The sequence below is a fragment of the Scyliorhinus torazame genome, chromosome 2 (assembly GCF_047496885.1).
Source record: "Scyliorhinus torazame isolate Kashiwa2021f chromosome 2, sScyTor2.1, whole genome shotgun sequence".
Lineage (NCBI taxonomy): Eukaryota > Metazoa > Chordata > Chondrichthyes > Carcharhiniformes > Scyliorhinidae > Scyliorhinus > Scyliorhinus torazame.
The window spans coordinates 178,419,619-178,431,771 of record NC_092708.1 but is presented as its reverse complement, the minus strand read 5'-3'; the positions used below and the strand labels follow the sequence as shown (position 1 = coordinate 178,431,771).

The 12,153-nt window shown below is 42.5% G+C and overlaps 1 protein-coding gene and 1 long non-coding RNA gene across 5 annotated transcripts in view; one reads left to right on the top strand and one right to left on the bottom strand.

Annotated features, from left to right (window-relative positions):
• vps8 (VPS8 subunit of CORVET complex) overlaps positions 1–12,153 on the top strand; it is a 1,010,867-nt gene that overhangs the window by 398,902 nt on the left and 599,812 nt on the right. The window lies entirely within an intron of this gene.
• The window catches only part of LOC140393992 (uncharacterized), a 140,560-nt gene continuing 138,252 nt past the window's right edge, over positions 9,846–12,153 (bottom strand). For both annotated transcript variants that reach the window (XR_011935800.1, XR_011935799.1), the window contains one exon: positions 9,846–10,458. This is a non-coding gene — a long non-coding RNA (uncharacterized lncRNA). The remainder of the gene's footprint in view (positions 10,459–12,153) is intronic.

The window sequence follows — 12,153 nt, the reverse complement described above, 5'->3', positions numbered from 1 at the left end:
CTGGTTCTTGTTCTGGTAGTTCCTGCTCTTGTCTCTCGGTTTATATTCGCTTTCTAACAATTACGTTTTTATGATATTGTAAAGTAACTCTTATTTTCTTTGATTGTAAAAAGTACCTTTGATCTAAACCTTTTAATCCAACTAAATATTGATTTTGACATGACTTCATCTGATTACATTGTTTCCTTTGTGATGTTCAAAATGCTTTGGTTTCAAGAGGTGTTACTTTTAATTCCTGTCATTTCTGTAGTTTTATTTTCCAATTGTGTCCTCAGCTCAATTTTGACTTTGATTTTGGCTTTGAATTAAGTTTCTCGGAGACTGATATGTCTCCAGTTTTCTTTAAGTTACCTGGTATTAGCAAATTTTCACACTTAGAATTATCACAAAATTCAACTGAACCTCATCCATTCTTTTCCAGATCCTTACTAAGATAGTTACTTTCAATGAAGGTGTGAGCCATTGTCTTTGGCTTCATTCAAAATGTTGTTTGTCTTGTTTGCTAAGCCTGCTTGACCAAGGATATCTGCATTTTACAATCCTTCCCTGACAGCTGCTGTTAACCCTTTGTGGGATCTTTCCCTGCATCCTCACATGTTTCTCTCAGACCAGATATTGCCAGACTTCCATGTTTCAAATGACACATCTTTCCATATTATCAATTACATATGCAATGAGGTCTACTTTCCTTAGTGACTTCGTGTTTGTAAATTGTATGCGTGCTCATCCTCACGAGCACACCAAACCGTGCAATGGGTCACTATATTCTCTCATCTGGACTCTTATCAGGTATTTTAATAGCTGTGCCCAAGGATCATTAATCTTTTGTAAGACTTCCTGCAGTTTAAAATTTTTTTTTTTTTTTAAACAGTGCTACATTAAGGGTTAACGTTCAGCTGCCAGCATAGAACACAGACACAGAGCGATCGGGCGCAGGCTCAGAAGTTATTAAATTTTGCAGCTGGTGAGCTCGTTTTTGAGACAGTTCTATAAACATTCCATTATCAATGCAATGTATTACAATGCAATGTAATTTGCAGAGTGTATGTCTGCCTAATAGGGGAAGGTGTCGCTAGGTGGGGTACATCCTTCCTGGGGGGTTAAATGCTTCTTGGCCCCTTGCATGAAAGCCTCTTTCCCTCTATTTGCTAGCCAGTGTTCGAGGGACTCATTTCCTTCATTCAAATGATTATCATTATTGGGAACCCATTTATGCCGGGTGGGATCCCATCCTTCAAAGCCAAGATGCACCATAAGAGTATTTTAGAAGCAGCAAATCATCCTTGGGAGGGGGCTATGAATAGCACACATTTAAGTCAATTTCCAATGATTGATGTTATAGGCATTAGCTGTTCTTAGAGACGTATATTTTTTCTTTGTCGATTCAGAAAAGATCAACTGTCTGCTGAATGTTTCCTGCAGAATCTAAGGGGCAGAGAACTTGGCATGATGCCATTTACGTCGTTTCACGTAATCTAAAAACCTATTCATATTCAATTACTTTTATTCGTAAAGGCACGTTCTTTTAAACTGATCGTAATTTCCAATGTTTCCGTTCATCAGAGAAATCTCAACAAAAATCGCTTAAGTTATAATCTCTGACTCACAAAGAAGCCAATTAAAAAAAATCAATCCACTTAGCACTTCATGTTTTGACTAAAATTAATTGGTTAAGCAAAACACACAGATTCTCACAGCTCACAAATATCATAGTTAACCGTTAGCCTTATCTCACGGCTACAGACAAATCTCACTTTTAACTTAATCTATTTACTTTTGCTCCCCTGTTTTTTTTTTTCGAGAGAGGGTCAGCTTCATTAGATTCCTATGGGGGACATATAGGTTTTCCTACCTCATTCTGTTTCTTTACGATTGTTTCTTTTCATTTTCTTACTCATTTTGACTCCCTTATCTGTCCTCTTTAAGGAGTTCACCTTCTTTCTCACTCCGGATGTCTTTACCGAGGCTTCAGGACGACCTGTGAGGGGGTGACGAGTTTATTGTTCATCGTTCCTTCTGCAAAATACTTTAGAACATATACATAACAATAACAACGACCGCGGAAATCATTTACAAATACTACAGGGAGCGCACACCAGTGTTTTATCCTTTCACGAACCTCAAAGTCTTGTTTTTTTAATTTTAGTCTCTGAGGCAACTTTTTCTTCCCATGCAGCTATCATTAATTTATTAATTAAGATAACTCTCCTAGCATGAGCCACTGGCCAGTAATTAAGGCTGCCGAGCTGCAGACCCCACTTTCAGCTGGGGTCGTGCTATGGCTCTCTCCCTTTCAGCTGGGAGAGTCCTGATTAGAGATTCGTTTCGGGGTTCACTTCCCGTTAAATTAGGGAAACTGCAGCGACTACGCCAATTTGCCGTGGAAATCATAATAAAGGCAAATTCCTCGAGGTTCGATATAAGGAAATTTATTGACACAAATATATTTGTGGAGAGAGAATGTTCCAGCTGCAAAAGCTAGCGCACTGCACTCTGAGTTATACAGCTGAAAACCATTATATTTATAGTGTGAAATAAACAACTTTGAAGAGATAAAACTTGGGAACATACGCAAGAGGAAATATGAATGTTTTGCCCTTGGCTTAAAAACAATTCGAGTACGCATTTTGTTGTCCTTCGGAAGAACAACTTATTATCATAATAAGGCCGAGTACAACATACTAAGCAGTATTTAGTTTACATTACTTGACCTACTTATTTTAGCTCAAAAGCAGTGTTAAAATATAGTCAATATTCCCAGCATGCTTCATTAACTCATTAACTTCCCTTCCACACATGTGGACTTTGCCAGATGTTTTATGGGTTCCATGTTTTTGATCCTGGTAGATGCACACCCAAATGGTAAGAGATACACCGCATGGGCTCCATGACCTGCCAAGCTACAATCGAGAAACTACAACAGTTTCTACACGCAAGGCATATACTGTTGCTTCACAGTGCCAGGGTACCAAGTTCGATTCGCGGCTTATGTCACTGTCGGTGAGGAGTCTGTACGTTCGCCCTATGTCTACGTGGGTTTCCTCCGGGTGCTCCGGTTTCCTCCCACAAGTCCTGAAAGACGTGCTGTTAGATAATCTGGACATTCTGAATTCTTCCCCAGTGTACCCGAACAGGTGCCGGAGAGTGTCGACGAGGGGATTTTCACAGTAACTTCATTGCAGTGTTAATGTCAGCCTACTTGTGACAATAAAGATTATTATTATTATAAGTCCTGGTTTGCAATAATGGCACTGTCTTCGCCAGTAGTGAGTCCCAGAGCTTCATGCTATCCAATGGCATCAGGTATATCAGAAGAGCACCGTACCACCATCATCAAATGGTTGGCGAAACGGGTGGTGCAAACTTTTAAAACTGGCACAAAGAAACAACCTGCAGCATCCATAGAGACCAGATTGGCACAGTTTTTGTTTGACTATCAGAGCACTTGTCATGCAACAACAGGAATCGCCCCAGTGGAACTGTTAATGGGATGGCAGCTTCATGCAAGACTACGCCAACTATTCCCAAACTTGGTGGGGAGTGTGGAGTCCCAATAAGAGAACCAGAAAATAAATTAAGAACAGAAAGAACATTCAAAACGGAGATCAGATTTACTTGAGGAACTTTGGAGATATTCTCAGCTGGGTCCCTGAAATCACAATGGAGGAAATGGGGCCTGTGTCATACAAAGTGAAGGTCCAGGACAAGGTGGTAAAGAAATACCTGGACCACCTCAGGAGCAGGGAGTCTGCCCCAGAGCAGGAATCCACCCTGAACAAATTTCATTACCGCCCATGAACCGGGCAACAGTTCAAAGCAGACCCATGCCCTTTCCTCCAAGTAATGGGACATGGACACGGAGAGAGAAGCAGAGGAAGCTGGTGCCCTGACTGAAGTGGAACCCGAACAGGAACCTACATTGGTGCTCGTGCCTGAAACAAAGGCCCCCAATTTTTTCACACCATCAGATCCCGTCTCACCCACCATTGACCTCAGACTGATTGCTAAGCAGCGGAAGGGACTTTCTCGCAGTGGGTGTGCTGGGGGAGAAACGGAGGTAAGGGAGGAGGGGTATTATGGTGGCCACGATGGACATGGGGATCAGCAATAGATTTCCTCATGGGCTTCGTGGAGTATGAACTTCCCTATTGAGTGGGCGGGAGGTCACCCAATGGGAAATGAGCAGTGGGGGTTTAAAATCCACTGCTTCAAGCTGGCCGGTGTTTTATCGGTCCCCGGGCTTGGACTTGTATGCTGTAAACTGCGGCTGCAGCCTTTTTCTGTTGTGTAAATCAAAGGGCATGCTGTCAGAAGACTGGCCTCAGTGAGATTATTACAAGGCCACAGCATGGGGGCAAACTCAGACCGGAGAACCATATATGGTTTTGGTCTCCTTACGTGTAAAAGGATATATTTGCATTAGAAGCAGTTCAGAGTAGGTGTTCCCAATTTTGGATGAAGGAGTTACCTTATGAAGAAGATTTGAATAAGTAGGGCCTGTATCCACTAGAGTTTAGAAGAATGTGTGGTGACCTTATTGAAATATTGATCCTGAGGGGATTTCACAGGGTGGATGTTGAAAGGATGTTTCCCCTTGTGGGAGAGACTCACCAGAGCTCACAGCCTACAAATAATGACCGAGGTGAGGATTTTTTTGTCTCCTTCAAGGCCGTTAGTCTGAGAAATTCTCTTCGCCGACAGCTGTGGAGGTTCGGCCATTGAATTTATTCAAGGTTGGGTTAGACAGATTTTTGATAGACAAAGGGGAAGAGGTTGGAAGGTGGAGTTGAGGCCACAATCAGATCAACCGTGATCTTATCAAAGGCAAAACAGACTCTGGGGCAGCTCGGTAGCATAGTGGGTAGCACAATTGCTTCACAGCTCCAGGGTCCCAGGTTCGATTCCCAGCTTGGGTCGCTATCTGTGCGGAGTCTGCACATTCTCCCTGTGTGTGCATGGGTTTCCTCCGGATGCTCCGGTTTCCTCCCACAGTCCAAAGATGTGCAGGTTAGGTGGATTGGCCATACTAAATTGCCCTTAGTGTTGGGTGGGGTTACTGGGTTATGGGGATAGGGTGGAGGTGTGGGCTTGGGTAGGGTGCTCTTTCCAAGAGCTGGTGCAGACTCGATGGGCGGAATGCCCACCTTCTGCACTGTAAATTCTATGAAAAGGGCTGAAATACCAACTCCTGTTCCCATGACTTCCCAACCAGAGCTCCTCGCAGCCCAGTCTCCACAGCATCTCTGCAAATCGGCTCCAATCAGGAGCAAGACCATAGATTCACAACACGGAAAGGGGCTATTAGCCAATCTTGCCTGAACTGCTTGTTCCAGCAATCCCAAAGTAAATCCCACTATTCCGTTCTCTTCCCATAGCCATGCAATATTTATTGAAAGATGTACTTTTCCAACCACTGAGGGAAGCAATCAGTGAATAAAAGTTTAAATTCTCAGAATGAACTGGTTGAACAACAGGGGCTTTTTCTTTCACGATATGGTTGAATTATGATTTAGTTGGATTGATATGCTGGAAGATCACAAGAAAAATGGACATTACCTTCAAAGAAAATTATTTTGTTTCAACTTTTTCCTCCCCCTGGAGAGCTGGAGGATTTGAAAATAATTTTGCTTTAAACAAGTAATTCAGCACCCTCCTAATTCCTTATAAAACAGTTGACAGATGAAATCTATTTTGAAACCTGGACATGTAGTTTACTGTGCAGAGAATTAATCTGAATGTTTTACATATTAAACACGCTTCAGTAAGACTAACCAGCTGTCAAAATGTTACAAAAAATACTTCTCCCGTGTGGGTTTTCTTAACTCCAAAGTAGAAGCAGTTCGGGTGAATGCGTATTAAAAAAATGTGCACAGTTGGATTTATTTCAACGAATAACAATATTCTGATGTTTGTTAAATTTGTGTGGACTAGGTAATGATGCACATTTTTTTATCATGTGTCAAATTCTGAACAGCTGGGTACTTTTTAATGATTTAACCATTTAGGGGACATAGATACCAGTGTACAGGTAATTTTAAAAAATTCATTTATGTGACGTGGGTGTCGCTGGCTTAGCCAGCGTTCATTGCTCATCCCTAATTGCCCTTGAGAAGATGATAATGAGTTGTACCCACAGTGCTTTTAGGGAGGGACTTCCAAGATTTTAACCCAATGACAGTAAAGGAACGGCGATATATTTCCAAGCCAGGATAGTGAATGACTTGGTGGGGAACTTCCAAGTGGTGATGTTTCCATGTCTCTGCTGCCCTCATCCTTCTGGATTGTAGAGGTCATAGATTTGGCAGGTGCTGCCGAAGGAGCCATTAGTGAGTTGCTGAAGTGCATCTTGCAGATGGTACATGCAGTTACTACTGTGCGTCGGTGGTGGAGGTAGTGAATATTTGTGGATGGGGTGCCAACCAAGCGGGCTGCAGGTATTCTGAGCGAATAATATCCCTGGAATGGCTGGTTAGTTTATAACCTTCTAAAATAATCATGAAAGCTAGAAAATAGATAGCCAGAAGCATACATAGAAACTAGGAGCAGGAGTGGACCATTCAGCCCTTTGAGCCTGCATCACCATTCAATATGATCATGGCTGATCCTCTATCTCAATACCATATTCCTATTTTCTCCCCATACCCCTTGCCACCTTTGCAGACTAGAAATCTATCTATTTCCTCCTTAAATGCACTCAGTGACTTGTCTTCCATGGCCTTCTGTGTTAGAGAATTCCACAGGTTCAACAAACACTCTGAGTGAAGAAATTTGTCCTCATCTCAGTTCTAAATGGCCTACCCAGTATTCGGAGACTGCGAACCCTGAACTCCGTGTCTGCTGCTTACTGTGGAACCTTTATTGTGCATATTCAACAACAACTTACATTTAGCACCTGTACTGCATCCCAAAGTGGTTTTATTTGTCACCCATACTATCCATCAGTTTGTTTGAAGAATAAAGTCTTACACAAATAATCTCCTGATTCCATAGCCCTCTTCCTGTTGTTGTTATTAAATAGCAGAGCACAAGGGGTTTTGAATCTATTAATGCTCTTTTTATTGCATTACTTTTGTGTCTGTGGTTGTGATTTTGTTGTCCTGTAAGTCCAAAACAAAGATTTCAAGACTCTCATCCAGGAGACAATGGGAGTCCCTTCTATTATGATGCGTAATGAAGGCTTTGGTGTTTCGTTGAATTCAAACAAATTGCAGCCCCACTGTTTCTTCAATGTACCAGCTTGGCTCCAGCAGCACTTGCCTTGAAATCACATTGCTGTGGTTTCAAGCTCCTCTGCAAGACATGTGGCTGACATTCTAGTGTCTTTTGGAAGATATGTTAAATCAAGCCTGTGTCTGCTCATTCAAGTGAATGTAAACCACAGTCAAATTTAATTAAGCCCGCTGGAGTGGGCGTGATTGTGAGGGGTGTGCGGTTGCCAGGAGAATGGGCCAGAAATGCCTACATCAGGTTCCTGATGTTGGGAAAACTGTCCCCAATTACGGTGGGAGCGGGGAGGGTTCAGCATAAGAACAATGTACAGTTCTGGTCGCCTCATTTTAGGAAGGATGTGGAAGCTTTGGAAAAGGCGCAAAGGTGATTTACCAGGACGTTGCCTGGAATGGAGAGTAAGTCTTACGAGGAAAGGTTGAGGGTGCTAGGCCTTTTCTCATTAGAACGGAGAAGGATGAGGGGCGACTTGATAGGGGTTTATCAGATGATCAGGGGAATAGATAGAGTAGACAGAGACATTTTCCCCGGGTGGAACAAACCATTACAAGGGGACATAAATTTAAGGTGAATGGTGGAAGATATAGGGGGGTGTCAGAGGTAGGTTCTTTACCCAGAGAGTAGTGGGGGCATGGAATGCACTGCCTGTGGAAGTAGTTGAGTCGGAAACATTAGGAACCTTCAAGCAGCTATTGGATAGGTACATGGATTACGGTAAAGTTAATATTGTGTAGATTTATTTGTTCTTAAGGGCAGCACGGTAGCATTGTGGATAGCACAATTGTTTCACAGCTCCAGGGTCCCAGGTTCGATTCCGGCTTCGGTCACTGTCTGTGCGGAGTCTGCACATCCTCCCCGTGTCTGTGTGGGTTTCCTCCGGGTGCTCCGGTTTCCTCCCACAGTCCAAAGATGTGCAGGTTAGGTGAATTGGCCATGATAAATTGCCCTTAGTGTCCAAAATTGCCCTTAGTGTTGGGTGGAGGTGTTGACTTTGGGTAGGGTGCTCTTTCCAAGAGCCAGTGCAGACTCTGAGCCGAATGGCCTCCTTCTGCACTGTAAATTCAATGATAATCTATGATTAATCTAGGACAAAGGTTCGGAACAACATCGTGAGCCGAAGGGCCTGTTCTGTGCTGTATTTTTCTATGTTCTATGACTAATTTGAAAGAAGTACAAGTACTGCTCCAGCTGGAAAGTGTTTTGGGCCTTGGCCAATGAGGAGATAGGAGGTTAAAGGGCAGGTGTTACATGGATACGATTGCTTGGAAAGGTATCTTGAGAAGGGGATGAGGTAATGGGGTGATCGAGGAGTGGATTAAGGTGTTGTGGAGGTAAGACTCATTTCAGAACGCTGGAAGTGCAGGGAAGAGAAGATGTCTTTGGTGCTGGCACCACGCTGGAGATGGCAGAAATGACAGAATGATCCTTTAAATGTGGAGGCGGATGGGGTGGGAATTGAGGAAAAAGTGGTTCTGCGGGGAGTGGAAGGAGTGAGAGCAGAAGTGCTCTTATTTCTGCTCTTGGCATGTTGCAATGTTCCAGTGAATCCCAACACTAGCATGAGGAACAGCACCTCATCTTCTGATTGGGCACTTTACAGCCTTCTAGACTCAACATTGAGTTCAGTAATTCCAGTCATCAGCTCTGTCTCCCATATCATTTTGCCAAGTGCCAGTCTGTTTCTTATTTTCATGTTTTACTGTCACACAGCCATTCTTTATTTTGTCAATAATACTAACTCTGGACCAATGCTTTGTTTCTTTAAAACAGCCATGACCTTTGCCCTTTGCTCCATGACATCTTTGTCATTTAATCTCCCCTGCTCTCTGATCTATCTCTGACCTTCCCTTTTGTCCCACCTCCCCCTCCCCCGCCTTTTCAACAGCATGAACCCTGTCTTTCTTCGATTCCGAAGACTCAATGCGTCAATTTAACTCTGTTTCTCTCTCCACATATGCTGCCAGTCCTGCAGAGTTTTTCCAGCGCATTCTCTTTTTATTTCTAACAGCTGCAGTATTTTCCTTTTATAATAATGAAACATTTTGAGATACTTGGGAATATGATAAATGCAAGTTATTTCTTTCTATAGCGATTTAATGATCTTATCTTTTCTTGGTTAACTTAAGAAATGGGTGTTTTCCGTTTCTAAATTAATGGTAATTGTCATGTTGGGTGTTCTGGTTTACAAACGAGCCAACAATGCTGGAAGTGATGTCACGCTATTTTATTAACTGTTCAACTATGCTAACATACTGTAAACGTGGGTATAAGCAATACCAGCTTAACTGTGGACCCTTTCCTATCACTAGCTATGGTGAGGCACTCAGCACATGGTGAATGTCTGTGTTGCAGGCTGTGAGCTCTGTGCTCTGAGCTCGCTGCTGCTAGAATGAACTCTCCTGTCCCCTGTCTTTATAGTGCTTATGCTCTCACTGGTGATTGGCTGCGGTGTTGTGTATGCTGGTTGGTCCTACTGCATGTCCATCAGTGTGTGTGTGTGATTGCACCATAATGTACTGATGTATATTATTACAGTAATGAGTTTCCTTCTTCTGTTGAAGGATCTGAGCTTTCTTGCCCCTCATTCTCTCACCAGGAAGAGACATTTATATATTTTCTGTCATGAGAAAGAGGAGATAATGTCGAAGACGCTGACAACTGATGAGAAAATGTTGCACCTCTCGTATTTCTCTCCTTCTGAATGGCTCTAAGGTTGACTGACATTAATTGACTTTAAAAGATGCTTAATGAAAGCAGCTAAAAATTTCCAAGTGATATAATTTAATTGTATGTTCTCATGCTAAGAGCTGAATTACATTTTAGTTCAATTGAGTTATGGATGTCAACCCGAAACCAAAGCAGCTTTTAAAAATAAACGCTTTTGGAATAAAAATGATGTAGCCAAGGGGGTAGATTTGTATATGTTTCCAGTTCTTAAATATATCAACTGAATGCTGACGAACACCGGGAGATCTTAACAACAGCTTGGCTAGGGTCCCAAAAATAACACCTCATTTAATGAGATACTCTGTTTGGATTTTCTAGATCAAAAATGAGGCAGAATGCATTATATTTTATTAATTTCACATGGTGGAAACTACATCTTTTTTTGGAGTTAAATGGTTCCTGCTTTCCCCGATTAATCAGGTGTGCGCTGAGGATTGCCATAGCGATTTTTGGATTTCTGATATAAATTCTGATGGTATCTTGCAAGTTTTTTCATCTCAACAGCTGTTTAGAAAATAGAATAATTTCTGATCAGGTACTGTTTGCAGCAGAATTTAATTTTTCAGACAACACAATGGTGTCTAGGTTGCACAACCTGTTAGTGTTAGCAACTTATGGTGTTATTGATGGTTTGCAAGTAGATGTTAACATACTTTATTCAATAATATATATGATCGCAATTGTTACACCCCAGAATGAGGCCATTTGTCCCATTGTATCTGCACCAGCTCTCCAGCTGAGCAAACACGCAGTGTCGTTTATGAACTTGGTACTGGCTTATTTGGTATCACTTCAAGTAGAGATACCAAAATAACATTTTTGCAAAAGCCTGAAGGTAGATTAAAAGGAATGCTGTACAATTAAAATCGATGATGCCATAGTTCCAGCAAAATTGGACGTTGTTTAAAAATTAATTTACAGGATGTGGGCGTCACTGGCGAGGCCAGTATTTATTGTACATCCCCAGTTGACCTTGAGAAGGTGGTGCTGAGCTGCCTTCTTGCAGTCCCTGTGGTGTAGGTACACACACAGTGCTGTTTGGGAGGGAGTTCCAGGATTTTGACCCAGTGACAGTGAAGGAACAACAGGATAATTCCAAGTCAGGGTGGTGAGTGACTTGGAAGGGAAACTCCAGGTGGTGGGGTTCTCAGGTATATTCTGTCCTTATCCTTCTTGATGGCAGTGGTCGTGGGTTTGGAAGATGCTGCCTAAGGAGCCTTGGTGAGTTGCTACAGTGCATCATTTAAAAAACAATTTAGAGTACCCAATTCATTTTTTTTTCCAATTAAGGGGCAATTTTGATTTGATTTGATTTATTATTGTCACATGTATTAGTATACAGTGAAAAGTATTGTTTCTTGCATGCTGTACAAACAATGCATACCGTACATAAGGAAGGAAGGAGAGACAGCAGAATTTTATATTAAAGTTATAGCAAGGTGTGGATAAAAGATCAACTTAATATGAGGTAGGTCCATTCAAAAGTCTGATGGCAGTAGGGAAGAAGCTGTTCTTGAGTCGGTTGGTACGTGACCCCAAACTTTGGTATCTTTTTCCTGACGGAAGAAGGCGGAAGAGAATATGTACAGGGTGCGTGGGGTCCTTAATTATGCTGGCTGCCTTTCTGAGGTAGCGGGAATTATAGATAGAGGCAATGGATAATTTGATTCCGACTTGGGTCTCTGTCTGTGCGGAGTCTGCACATCCTCCCCGTGTGTGCGTGGGTTTCCTCCGGGTGCTCCAGTTTCCTCCCACAGTCCAAAGATGTGCAGGTTAGGTGGATTGGCCATGGTAAATTGCCCTTAGTGTTCAAAATTGCCCTTGGTGTTGGGTGGGGTTTACTGGGTTATGGGGATAGGGTGGAGGTGTTGACCTTGGGTAGGGCGCTCTTTCCAAGAGCCGGTGCAGACTCGATGGGCCGAATGGCCTCCTTCTGCGCTGTAAAAAAAAATTCTATCTATCTGTAGAAGTTGGTGAGAGTCGTAGCTGACATGCCAAATTTCCTGCGTCTTCTGAGAAAGTAGAGTCATTGGTAGGCTTTCTTAACTATAATGTCAGCATGGGGGGACCAGGACAGGTTGTTGGTGATCTGTACACCTAAAAACTTGAAGCTCTCGACCCTTTCTACTTCGTTCCCATTGATGTAGACAGGGGCATGTTCTCCACTACACTTCCTGAAGTCGATGACAATCTCCTTCA